Here is a 13178-nt window from a genome sequence, read left to right as displayed (position 1 = left end):
ACAGCAAATACCCACAAAAACATTTGTAGGAGGAAAACCAAAACACCAATTATTAGCTAGATAAGCTTTTCTACAATTAATTAAAGTAAGCTTTTACATTTCAAGAATTAGTTAAGTTAATATTAGAATTATGTCGTCTTTTAGAATCCATTATTAGATAAAGTGAAAGTGGAATGTGATGGTTGGGCGAATTTTTGATGGTAGTAAATGCAGGTAATGAATATAGATCACGACACAAGGAATTACGTGGTTCGATTTACTGAGGTAAATCTACGTCCACGGGAAGAAAGGAGGGCAAGATTGTATTGCTTGATCTGGTTTTCCAGCTTACAAATACAGACTTGCTATATGATATTTGATGTCTAGAGAGCTCCCTCTCTATCTGATCTAAGTTCTATTTATACATTGAACTAAGATCGTGGCTTGCATCACCACTAACTAGGTCGTGGCTTACATCACCACTAACTAGGTCGTGGCTTACATCACCACTAACTAGGTCGTGGCTTACATCACCACTAAGTAGGTCGTGGCTTACATCATCAGTAATTATGTCGTGGATGTCGTGGAGGTCATGAGATCCTGCATGGGTCCACTATCTCTTTGTTTGGTCCGCTATCCTGCATGAGATCCTGCATGAGTTGACACCACTATCTCCCAGTTCGGTCGAATAATGAGACCGAACTGCTGAACTATTGCCGAGCAGCTTTTGCCAATCTGAGAGTAGAGCTTGATTGGTCGGCTTTTATCGAGCTGTAGGCTGGGGCCGAACTCTTTGGTAATGCCGAACTGATACTCTTCCTTGGGGACCGAACTGCTGAGCTATTGCCGAGCAGCTTTTGCCAATCTGAGAGTAGAGCTTGATTGGTCGGCTTTTACCGAGCTGTAGGCTGGGGCCGAACTCTTTGGTAATGCCGAACTGATACTCTTCCTTGGGCTTTGGGCTGATGGGCCGTTACTGCTATTGGGCTTGTTTAGTACGTACCCCATCACTACCCCCCCGAAAAGCGAAGTGAATCACTTCGGCGAAGCGAGTCACTTCGGCATTCTGGATAAAGGTACGGGGAAGGCTGACGTCAGGGGACGTGCCTTGCGCGTGACTGCATTAAATGCGACAGTAAAATCCGGCCGTTGAATCCTGAAAAGGTGGGATTCGAAACGGTGCGATGATTTTGAAATCTTCTCCGAATCTGATAAATACGTCCTTTCTTCATCATTTGAACACTTTTGCTATTGCTTCTTCTGCATTCTCTCTCTTTCGCGTAAAAATTTCCTTCCGCTTTCAAGAATTTCTTCAGAATTTCTTCAGAATTTCAAAGAGTAAGAACTATGTCTTCTTCTTCTTCTTCTGAGTCAGGTAGCGGTAGGAAAGGGGATAAGGGGTCTTCTAGCCGGAAAGAATCCGGGGAGAAGACCGTAGAGTATTTTCACAGCATCTTGAGTAAGGATACTGTGATATCCCTACACGAAAAATATTTTTTTCCTGGGGGGAAGGTTGCAATTCCCGACGACCTTCATAGGGCTGACTCGCCGCCGGAGGGTTACGCCACCGTTTATGAAGCCGGCTTGGAATGCGGGCTTCGTTTCCCTCTTCCCCCTGCCTTTGTAGAGCTGCTAGATTTTTTTCAACTCCCTTTAGGTCAGGTGACTCCGAACTCTTGGAGGCACTTATCGGCTTTTGCTGCCGAACTGCGTAGGCTAGACAAGGATCTGTCTCTGAGGGCAATCCTTAATTTTTTCCAGTTTAAGAGAAAAGGATCTTGGTTTTACTTGATCCCTTTACAGCCTTTTAGGGCCTTCTGCAAAACCAAGTGGCCAAAGTGGCAACATCGCTTCTTTTTTTATAATAGGACAGCGGCTCCGGGCTTTCCCTGGAGAGGGCCGAAGTCCGTGATTCCTCATCCTCGGTTAGAACCGTTGGACGAGCTCGAGGGCGAGCTCAATAAGATTCCTATGATTAGGAAGCAGTACCTGGAGTCTGAGCTCGTCAAGGGCGACTTCGTGTTCGACTCCTCGTCTTCGGACGAAGAGGCTGAGGGTGAGGATTTCTTTTTTATGCATTACTGCCTTGACGACGAAAACTAACCTTGTTTTCTTGCTTTTTGGCAGTGAACTTGCTAAACAAGTTCGGTCGCAAATCCTCCGAATCTAAGGAACCGGAGAGGCCGAAAACCAGCAGCTCGGCGTCTGATGCCGAGAAGAATCCGAAGAGGCAAAAGACCTCTTCGGATCCAAAGAAGCCGGAGTCGACTTCGGCAAGTAGGAAGGGGAAGACCCAGAAGCCCCCAAGAGCGCCGGAGAAAGACGTGGTCTTGGCGCCTCCTTCGGAACATATCTGTGAGCCCTTTTTATGGCCCACGGACTTCGCCGAGGTGAATTCTCTTCTTGATTTTCTGGCCTTGCTTTTTTTCCTGTATTTTTTGTGGCCCCTCGGTTGACTTTTTCCTTTTTCCATTTTCAGAGGAACGATATGCTCTCCAAGCTCGTCGCCGTTGAACTCTCCAAAGCGTCCAACGATTATGCTGAGATGCAGAGGAAGTTGGCGGCTGCTCGTCACCAGGCCGAACAGGCTAAGGCAGACTTTGAGAAGGCCAGAGCTGCTAGGATCTCGGCCCAGGATGAAGCCCAGTTTGCCAAAAACCAGCTCGTCATCCAGCGAGAGCAGACGAAACGGAGGGATGCTGCCGCCGTGGTTGCCCAAGGGGAGGTTCTCCGTGCTTTCGCGGAGAAACTCTTTCTGAGCAATCAATTTTCGGCCTTTGTCGGTGATCTGCTGAAACTGATGACCGATAATGCCGAGCAGGGGCCCGAAGTCGTCCTGCCGCTGTACGGCCGAGAGATAGCAGCTCGTCTCCAGAGTCTGCCGCTCCTTGAGGAGCTTGCTTCGTCCTCGGTCCTGCTTTCTGCTGACCGAGTTCGTAGTTGCCGAGCTGACCGGGACGAGAATATGGAGGCTATCTTCGCCTCCTTAGGGCCAGTTTCACCCGCTCCAATTTTCCACGGAGAGGGTGAGACCGAGCAGCTCGATCAGCAGACCGGAGACAGGCAGGCCGAGCAAGAGGTGCTGCTGATCGGTGATGGGGGCACCGAGCAGGCTGGGGGGAGCAAGGAGGCCGAGGCTGAAGCTGAGGCAGACAAGGAGAAGGAAGCTGAACCTCACCGAAGAGCTGGAGACGAAGCTGGCGGAGTATGATTTCGTCTCCCTTCTCTTAGTTTAGTTTCTACCTTCTTGTAAAATGGCCTTGAAGCCCTCCTTGTGTAAAAAAATTTTTTCTTATGAATGAAAAAATTCTTCTTTCTGCACTTGTGTCTTCGTATAGCTTTTCGTACTCTCTTTTACTCCTGTTGTGGTTTACTACCTGCTCAGTAAACTGAAATGCCGAACTGACATAGCTGCTTTGTATTCTTAACTCTTAAGGAGCTGGAGGTACTTCACTGGAAGCGGCTGTACTCTTCCGCTTTAGACGAAGCTGAGAAAAAAGCCATAGCTGACCAGATGAAGAATGACGAACTCTTGGCTTGTTTAGTGAAGCTGGAGGCCGACAATAAGGACTTAGAGTCCGAAAAGAAAGATCTGGAGGCCGAGCTGAACACTGCCGTCGCTGAGAGGACTGCGTATGAGGATTTCATCTGCAGGCGCGGGGGAATGACCATCTCTGAAGTTCAGGAACGAGTTGACGAACTGTGGGAGGAATATCACGTACTCCGGAGGAACAATGCGCTGGAGAGCTCGGCTTGCCAACAAGTCGTGAAATCATTGCGGCGCTGGGCTTCTCGGTACGACATCATTCTTTCCCGGCGTCCCTCAATCGAGAGATTCCTTAGGCATTTCCCGCCAACAGATGGTCGCACTCCAGCTCAAACCCCTGATTCACTTGCTCAAAACCCTACTCCAAGTCAGCAACGAACTCAGGAACAGCCGGAAACGTTAAGACGAGAACGGACTCAGGAGCAACCGGAAACGTCAAGACGAGGACGGACTGAAGTTCGTAGAGGAGCTGTGATTATGAGTGAGCAAGATCAACAAATGCTTCGTGAAGAGACTCTTCGCCGCCGAGGTGCCAGAGCTTCCCGGGCTCAGGGAAGAGGCGGTAGGTCGATTGGAGCATCTCGTCGACCTGCTTATTCTTCAGCTGCCCGGAATGACCGAACTCGGCTTCACGAGGATTTTGTGAATAGATGGCTCAACTTTAGCAACCAGGGACAGTAGAATAGTCCTTTGTAATGGCGTAACGCCTTCTTGTAGGGCAGCAGAATTATATGCCGAACAAGATTTAATAAATGAAATTTTCATTTCGCTTCTATCACTGCGTATTTACAGCTCAGCGAAAAAATTTCATCGTGCTCGTCCTCGGTCTTATGAGGTAAACTTCTTTGACCGGACTCGTCCTCGGTCTTATGAAGTAAACTTCTTTGACCGGACTTGGTCCTCGGTCTTATGAAATAAACTTCTTTGACCGGACTCGTCTTTGGTCTTATGAAGTAAACTTCTTTGACCGGACTCGTCTTTGGTCTTATGAAGTAAATTTCTTTGACCGGACTAAGCTTGTGTCCTAATTTGGCGAGTTTTATCGCTCGGATCGGACTTTCCCTTGTCCTAATTTGGGGATCGGACTTTCCCTTGTCCTAATTCGGCGAGTTTTATCGCGTGGATCGGACTTTCCCTTTGTTGCAGTTCGTTTCAGACGGACTGCTTGTTTCTTAAGCTGAATTGTGGTCTTGTATCCTCCTTAGAAGCTTGGACTCACAATCGTTGGCTTATATATGTTCTAAAAAGGGGATCAGCCTTCGAAGAACAAGATACCTCAGTAACATTTGTAAGAGACGACACGCACATAGACAGACAAAACGCACATAGACAAATAAAAAGGACGAACAAGATTTTAAACTTTTATAAAACAAGCACAACGAACAAGTAAAAAAAACAAAGAAAGCACATACCTCTAGGACCGAACTAGACACAAGACTGACTGACCGGACTGTCTCTTACAAATGGAACTTCTTAAGGTTGGAAACGTGCCATGTTCGGGGTACTTGTTCTCCTGACACGTGAGTCAATTTGTAAGACCCTTTGCCGAGGACTTCTGACACCCGATATGGACCTTCCCATGTGGGTTCGAGTTTGCCCAGCTTTTCTGCTCGGCTTACTTCGTTGTTTCTCAAGACGAGATCTCCCACTTGAAATTGCAGCTTTTTCACCCTTTGGTTATAATACCGGGCTACTTGCTCCTTGTACTTGGCTGCTTTTATGCAGGCCAATTCTCTTCTTTCTTCGGCCAGATCTAGTTCGGCTCTCAGTCCGTCATCATTCATTTCTGAGGAGAAATTTAGAGTTCGGGGACTGGGTACGCCGATCTCAACCGGAATCACGGCTTCAGTGCCGTACACCAGACTGTACGGAGTTTCACCGTTGGAGGTTTTGGGTGTAGTTCGGTAGGACCATAAGACTTGAGGGAGATTTTCTACCCATTGTCCTTTGGCTTGTTCTAACCGAGCTTTTAACCCTTTCACCAAGATACGGTTTGTTACCTCCGTTTGTCCGTTTGCTTGTGGGTGGGAGACCGAAGTGAACCGCTGTTGAATATTCAGCTCTTGGCACCAATTCTTGAATGTCTTGTCGGTGAACTGAGTCCCATTATCCGAAATGAGGATGTGGGGTATGCCAAATCGGCACACTATGTTCTTCCAGACGAAATCCAATGCCTTCGAGCTCGTTATCGTAGCTAAAGGTTCAGCCTCCACCCACTTCGTGAAGTAATCCACGGCAACGATAAGGAATTTCATTTGCCGAGGAGCTTGTGGTAGTGGTCCTACTATGTCTATGCCCCATTGCATAAAAGGCCAAGGGCTTTGCATAGCACATAGATCGGTCTGCGGCATCCTTGGGATATTTGCATGGATTTGGCACTTCGTACATGTCTTGACGAGCTGCACTGCTTCTTGTACCAAAGTTGGCCAATAATATCCCCATCTCAGAACTTTTTTAGCTAGAGCTCTAGCTCCGATGTGGCTACCGCAAGATCCTTCATGAACTTCTCTAAGGATGTAGTCCGTCTCTTCTGGTCCTACACATCGCAATAACGGTTGAAGGTAGGACTTTCTGTATAGGACTCCTTCATGAAGTTCATACCGAAGTGCTCGGCATGTGATTTTCCGAGCTTCTCTCTTATCCTCGGGCAGTTGTCCTTGATCTAGATACTGTAAGATCGGCGTCATCCAGTTCGGCGAGCTGGTTACTGAATGTACCTCAGCTTCATCATTGCTTCGGTGTAGTAATTCCTCCACCTTTGAGCTCGGATATGAGGCCAACTTACTTAAAGTATCTGCTCGGCTGTTTTCCGCTCTGGGAATGCGGATTATCCGAAAATAAGAGAAACTTCGGCTAATGCTTTGCGCTTTGTCCAAGTATTTTTTCATCCTCTCATCTCGGGCTTCACTTGTACCCAGCATGTGATTCACTATGACTTGTGAATCACAATGGATTTTGAGAGATTTGACAAATAGACTTTGCGCTAAGTGAAGTCCGGCAAGGAGGGCTTCGTATTCGGCTTCGTTATTAGTGGTTGGGAATAAGAACCGAAGTGAATAAGTTACCTCGTGTCCGTCGGGAGCGATAAGTAGAATACCAGCTCCACTTCCCGTTTTATTCGAAGCTCCATCTACGAATCCGCTCCAGCAATCCGGCGGCTCTACTTCGGATTCCAGGGGCTGTGCTAGTTCGGTATTGGCAGAATTTTTCTGTTCGGCAATTACAGGGATTACTTGATCGAACTTTGCCTCTGTAAGAAAATCTGCCAAGGCTTGTCCCTTGATGGCTTTCCGAGGTAGGTATTCGATTGAGTGTTCTCCCAACTCTATGGCCCATTTGGCGATTCTGCCTGATGCTTCTGGCTTGGTCAAAACTTGCCGAAGTGGCAGATCGGTTAAGACGCATACCTTGTGAGCATAGAAGTATGGCCGCAGTCTCCTTGCAGCATTTACTAATGCCAGAGCAATTTTTTCCAGAGGTTGATACCTTGTTTCTGGACCTCTTAATGCTCGGCTTGTAAAGTAGATGGGAAGCTGCTTTAGGCCTTCTTCTCGTACAAGCACCGCGCTAATGGTTTGATCTGATGCCGCTAAGTATAAGAATATCACTTCGGCATCGGTTGGGGCAGAGAGAATTGGAAGCTTGGCTAAATAACTTTTGAGCTCGTCAAAAGCCTTTTTCTGCTCGGCTCCCCACTCAAATTTTGGTGCCTTTTTCAACACTTTGAAGAACGGCAGTTGCTTTTCGGCTGCTTGGGAAAGGAATCTATTCAGTGCGGCTAGACATCCAGTTAGCCTTTGCACATCATGTATGGACTTCGGCATCGCCATGTTCTGAACAACTTGAACTTTTGAGGGATTTGCCTTGAGTCCGTCCTTTGAAACCCAACAACCCAGAAACTTTCCCGAATCTACCAAAAAGGTACATTTTTGGGGATTGAGTTTGAGGTTGGCTTTTTTGAGCACGTCGAGGGTGGATTTGAGGTTGTCTTCGTACTCCGAAGTGCTTCTGCTTTTGACGACTATGTCGTCAACATACACTTCAACCTCTTTTCCTATCAAATGCCGAAAAAGCTTATCTACCATCCTTTGATATGTGGCTCCGGCATTCTTTAAACCGAATGGCATCTTTTTATAAGCAAAGATGCCGAAGTCAGTAATGAAAGCCGTTTTTGAAGCATCATTCTCATCCATTAAAACTTGGTGGTAGCCTTTGTATAAATCAAGAAAACAGAAAATTTCGAAGCCGATCAAAGCTTCTACTTTTTTATCTATGTTCGGAAGGGGATAGCAATCTTTAGGACAGTGCTTGTTTAGATCGGTAAAATCTATGCACATCCGCCATCCTCCTTCTTTTTTCTTGATCATCACAGGATTGGCCACCCAAGAAGGATATTTCACCTCGAATAATACATCCGCTTTCAATAATTGGCGGACTTCGTCATGGATGACTTGATTTCTTTCTGCCGCAAAGAGTCTTTGCTTCTGTTTTATAGGCCGGACTGAAGGATCAATATTTAACCGATGAGTGATTACCTCAGGGGGCACTCCGGTCATGTCCAACGGAGACCATGCAAAGACATCTTTGTACTCCTTGAGGAGCTGGATGGTCTTTTCCCGGAGTAGAGGCGTTCCCGCGAAACCGATCTTGACCGTTCTGGATGGATCATCTTCGTATAACTGAACGGTCATTGAGTTCGACTCTGGTGTGACTTCGGTCATTTCGCTTGCCTCAGACTCCGGCTGCTGTGATTGCTATGCTTGATGATGCCGATCTGATTGCTCGGCACTTTTAAGCGCAATCTGCAGACACTCTTTTGCTCTCTTTTGATCACCTCGGATGACCGCTATCCCACCTTTAGTGGGAATCTTGATGGTGAGGTGATAAGTAGAGCAAACGGCCCGAACTGCGTTGAGCCAGTCTCTTCCCAAGATGATGTTGTACGGGGACCGAGCTTTTACCACAAAGAACTCGATCATCGTACTGGAGCTTGTAGGCGCTTTTCCCACCGTGATCGGAAGGCTGATAATACCTTCAGGGCGGGTGTCCTCCTGGGCGAAACTTTTCAGAGGAAGTGGAGCCGGACTGAGCCGAGCTGGATCCACTTCTAGTTTATCGAAACATTCTTTAAAAAGAATGCTGACTGACGCTCCGGTATCCACAAACACTCTGTGGATCAGTTTGTTTGCCACTCCGGCTTGGATGACAATAGCGTCTTGATGAGGAGAGATGGCCGGGACGGGATCTGCATCTGAAAATGTAATCACTTCGTCCTGCTTCAGCCTTTTATGCGTTGGCTCCTCTCGATTGAAGCCTCTGCGCTCTGACTTCAGGGACGATTTAGTCTTCCCGGCAGGGAGAGCATCAATAGTCAGGATTACTCCATCATATTGCAGCTCGTCATCGTCTTCGGGGTCCTGTTGCTTTTTCAGATCCTGAGGAGCGCAGTTTGCACCTCTCTGCTTTTTGTTCTTTTTCGGCTGCTTGCTTTGGTATTTTTTTAACGTCCCTGCTTTCACAAGAGCATCAATACCTGCAGCCAAATGTCGGCACTCCTCGGTATCGTGACCGTGGTCTTGATGGAAGGAGCAATATTGATCCTGAGGTCGACGCGCGGCCGATTTCGTCATCCGCTTTGGTTTTTCGAACATATCGGAATGCAGTTCGAAAATTTCCGCTCTCGACTTGTTCAATGGTACGAACTGAGCGGGCGGCTTCTCGGGATTGAGACGTGGCCCCAACCGGTCTTGCACCGGAGTCCTTTGAATCCTTTCAAAAGGAGTTCGGCGAGGATGTCCCTGATCGCCAAAAGGAGTTCGGCGAGGATGTCCCTGATCGCTATGATCGGGCTTCCTCCTGTCTCCTCGGGATGAGCTGTCTAAAGACCGTTTGCGACGGTCTGCCTCATCGGCACGAGAGAACTGGTCCGCAATGTCCCACATCTCTTGAGTTGTTTGCGGACTGCATTCCACGAGCTTTCTGTAGAGAGCTCCGGGCAGGATTCCATTTTGGAATGCCGAAATGACAAGTAGATCATTGAGATCATCTACTTGTAGGCATTCCTTGTGGAATCTCGTCATAAAGTCGCTGATCTTTTCGTCGCGACTTTGACGTATAGAAAGCAGCTGAGCCGAAGTGATTCGGGCTTCCGCTTTCTGAAAGAACCTCCTGTGGAAAGCATCCATTAGATCTCGGTAAGATCTAATGCTGCCTTGGGGGAGGCTATCGAACCACCTTCTTGCGTTCCCGATAAGCAGCTCGGGAAACAGCTTGCACATATGGACCTCATTGAGACCCTGGTTCGCCATGTTATACTGATAGCGTCCCAGGAAGTCATGAGGATTCTCTAACCCGTCATAAGTCATCGACGGAGTTCGGTAGTTCTGTGGCAAGGGAGTTCGGGTGATATCGTCCGAGAACGGAGTCTTCAATGCTCCGTACATGGCGAACCCGACATCTCTTCGGTATGGAGGAGATGGAGTTCTCCTGTGATTCCGGTACCGAGGAGGAACAGGAACATGTCGGGGTTGAGGATTCTTCTTCCTGGAAGACACAGCACTACTGCGGTAGTGACTTTCATGTCTGGATGAGGAGGGAGAATCCACCGTTTTCGTCTCCGGCTTTTGGCTCTTTTGCAGGAAAATTAAGAACTCTTCCTGCTTCTCGGCCAAAAACAATTTGACAGCCTCGTTCAAATCGGGCTGCTGGGAAGACTCGGGGCGATGAGTCTTTGAGCGGCTTGTTCCTTCTCCGTGAGAACTGGAAGTAGATTTCTCCCGAGGCTGTTTTCCAGACCTGCGGGCTGGACTAGCTTCCTCAGGGTTATCACGAACGGTATTATGGGTGTTATGTGATCTGGTATGCATTTTTTTTTTTTTTTTTGGGGTGGAAAAAGGGTCAAAAATTCGCTTTATCACAAATTTGGTTCTCTGGTTCCCACAGACGGCGCCAGTGATGGTTGGGCGAATTTTTGATGGTAGTAAATGCAGGTAATGAATATAGATCACGACACAAGGAATTACGTGGTTCGATTTACTGAGGTAAATCTACGTCCACGGGAAGAAAGGAGGGCAAGATTGTATTGCTTGATCTGGTTTTCCAGCTTACAAATACAGACTTGCTATATGATATTTGATGTCTAGAGAGCTCCCTCTCTATCTGATCTAAGTTCTATTTATACATTGAACTAAGATCGTGGCTTGCATCACCACTAACTAGGTCGTGGCTTACATCACCACTAACTAGGTCGTGGCTTACATCACCACTAACTAGGTCGTGGCTTACATCACCACTAACTAGGTCGTGGCTTACATCATCAGTAATTATGTCGTGGATGTCGTGGAGGTCATGAGATCCTGCATGGGTCCACTATCTCTTTGTTTGGTCCGCTATCCTGCATGAGATCCTGCATGAGTTGACACCACTATCTCCCAGTTCGGTCGAATAATGAGACCGAACTGCTGAACTATTGCCGAGCAGCTTTTGCCAATCTGAGAGTAGAGCTTGATTGGTCGGCTTTTATCGAGCTGTAGGCTGGGGCCGAACTCTTTGGTAATGCCGAACTGATACTCTTCCTTGGGGACCGAACTGCTGAGCTATTGCCGAGCAGCTTTTGCCAATCTGAGAGTAGAGCTTGATTGGTCGGCTTTTACCGAGCTGTAGGCTGGGGCCGAACTCTTTGGTAATGCCGAACTGATACTCTTCCTTGGGCTTTGGGCTGATGGGCCGTTACTGCTATTGGGCTTGTTTAGTACGTACCCCATCAGAATGCTTTTTCTTTTGATATAAATATACGATTTGTCTCCTTTAGCGTTTTTGTGGCCAAACATAATGTACTACATACATGAAAAAAAATTGGTCTTGTTACATGTCCGCGTTATTCTTTTCATATTTCTTTAATACATTTATTGAGTTATTGGTATTAATTATTTTCCGCATGTGATCTACATATATAAATGTGGAAACAAAGCCATCAAAATAAAATCACTTATTTCAAATTTATATATTCAATAATTGTTCGAGCATAAAATCATACTAGTACTAGTTTGGTTTCAAACCTTCATTTTTAGTTTATGTTTCTTATGGTCGAAATTGAGAATGTGTTTGCACAAATTTTTAATTTAAGAAAAAGTTGTGCTGATTTAATAAGGTGGGATGGCTTTTCTAAATTTGGGGGTGATGCGACGGAAAAAAATAGTGTTCATAGTTTCCTTACTATATTACATGAGGCTTAAAACTCTAAAATAAATGAAAATAATAAAATGGAAATCTGAAATAAAAGATTTTAAATACGGTAACAAAATTCGGAAAACAGTAAAATGACGTTTTCAGAGTGTTCAGTTTTACTCTTTAACCCGTTTTCACCTGCGAATTTGAAGTGATTTTAAGATTGTAACCTTAATTTTCAACTTCGTCGAGTAGAAAAAGTAATTTCGAATTGATTAGCTAATCATATACAGTTCCTATGGATAATTGGGATGCTTGGAATCTTGAATGCCGGTTAATATTATATTCTCACACATGTGACATTCGATTTAACTAAGATATATGGCTATTGAAAATTGATATCATTACAAAGATTAGGTGTATATATACCAAATCAAATTAAGCTTCTCACTCCCACAAAAAAATAATAATAAGGTCAAAGCTTGATTAATAAACTACGCTTACAATAATAACCGTACATATCCCACGCTTGACTAATTAATCATAAAATAGTAGAATAGCGTTTGATAATCATGTATTACTGATTGGTACGTAATTAAGTCTTACATTGTGAAAATAATTTGACTGTGACGCATATTTGGAATTCATGAGTGAAATTTCTACATATGACAAAACTGATATGCTAGCTAATTAGTTGTAGATTAAATGATTAAATAAACAAGGTGATGTATTGAATGACGTTGAAAGCAGCCATTTTTTCCTAATTGAAAATTGCAAACGATGATAGATTAGAAAAAACAGTTTCACTAAAACAACCAATTTTATCGACAGATCTTTTTTTAACAATAAATCGCAAAAATCCGTTAGCTTTTATCAACAGATTATCGACGGCAAATTCCGTCAGCAAAATTCTATCCCGTAATACATTGTCCGAATGGTGCCAACTTATTATCAACAGAAATTTCCATTGGTAAATTTCATATAATCATAATTTTAAAAAGTTTAAATGAGCAAATACATTTCCGTCACTAAACTCAAGGGTGAATTTGACGCTAAACATAAACATTAGCGTTCGTTGGGGATCTGTCAGAATGTTTACCCACATTGGCGGACCCACATATAAAGAGGGGAGGGAATGAATCCAATTTTTTAATTTTTTTCTATTATAAAATTTTAAAATTTATTCATATTTTGAACATATATGTATATAAAAGCCCCTAATAATATTTTAAATTACATGAAAATTTATTTTTGTATCAAATTTTGAAAATTTAGCCCATACTCATGTTTATTTCTGCATCCGCCCCTGTTTACCCATAGTGAGAAATGTGGAGTATATGATTGAATGGTTGAAAAAAAAGGACATGGAAGAAGATTCGTGTGTTAGGTTCTAATTTACGAAATATATGGTGTAATTGTGTTTTTAATTGGAATATATTCAATAGTCAATGCTTATTAGATCATGTATGCACGTTAAATTTAATTT

The sequence above is a fragment of the Salvia splendens genome, chromosome 1 (assembly GCF_004379255.2).
Source record: "Salvia splendens isolate huo1 chromosome 1, SspV2, whole genome shotgun sequence".
Classification (NCBI taxonomy): domain Eukaryota; kingdom Viridiplantae; phylum Streptophyta; class Magnoliopsida; order Lamiales; family Lamiaceae; genus Salvia; species Salvia splendens.
The sequence above is the reverse complement of the archived record's forward strand: the minus strand, read 5'-3'. Positions refer to the sequence as shown.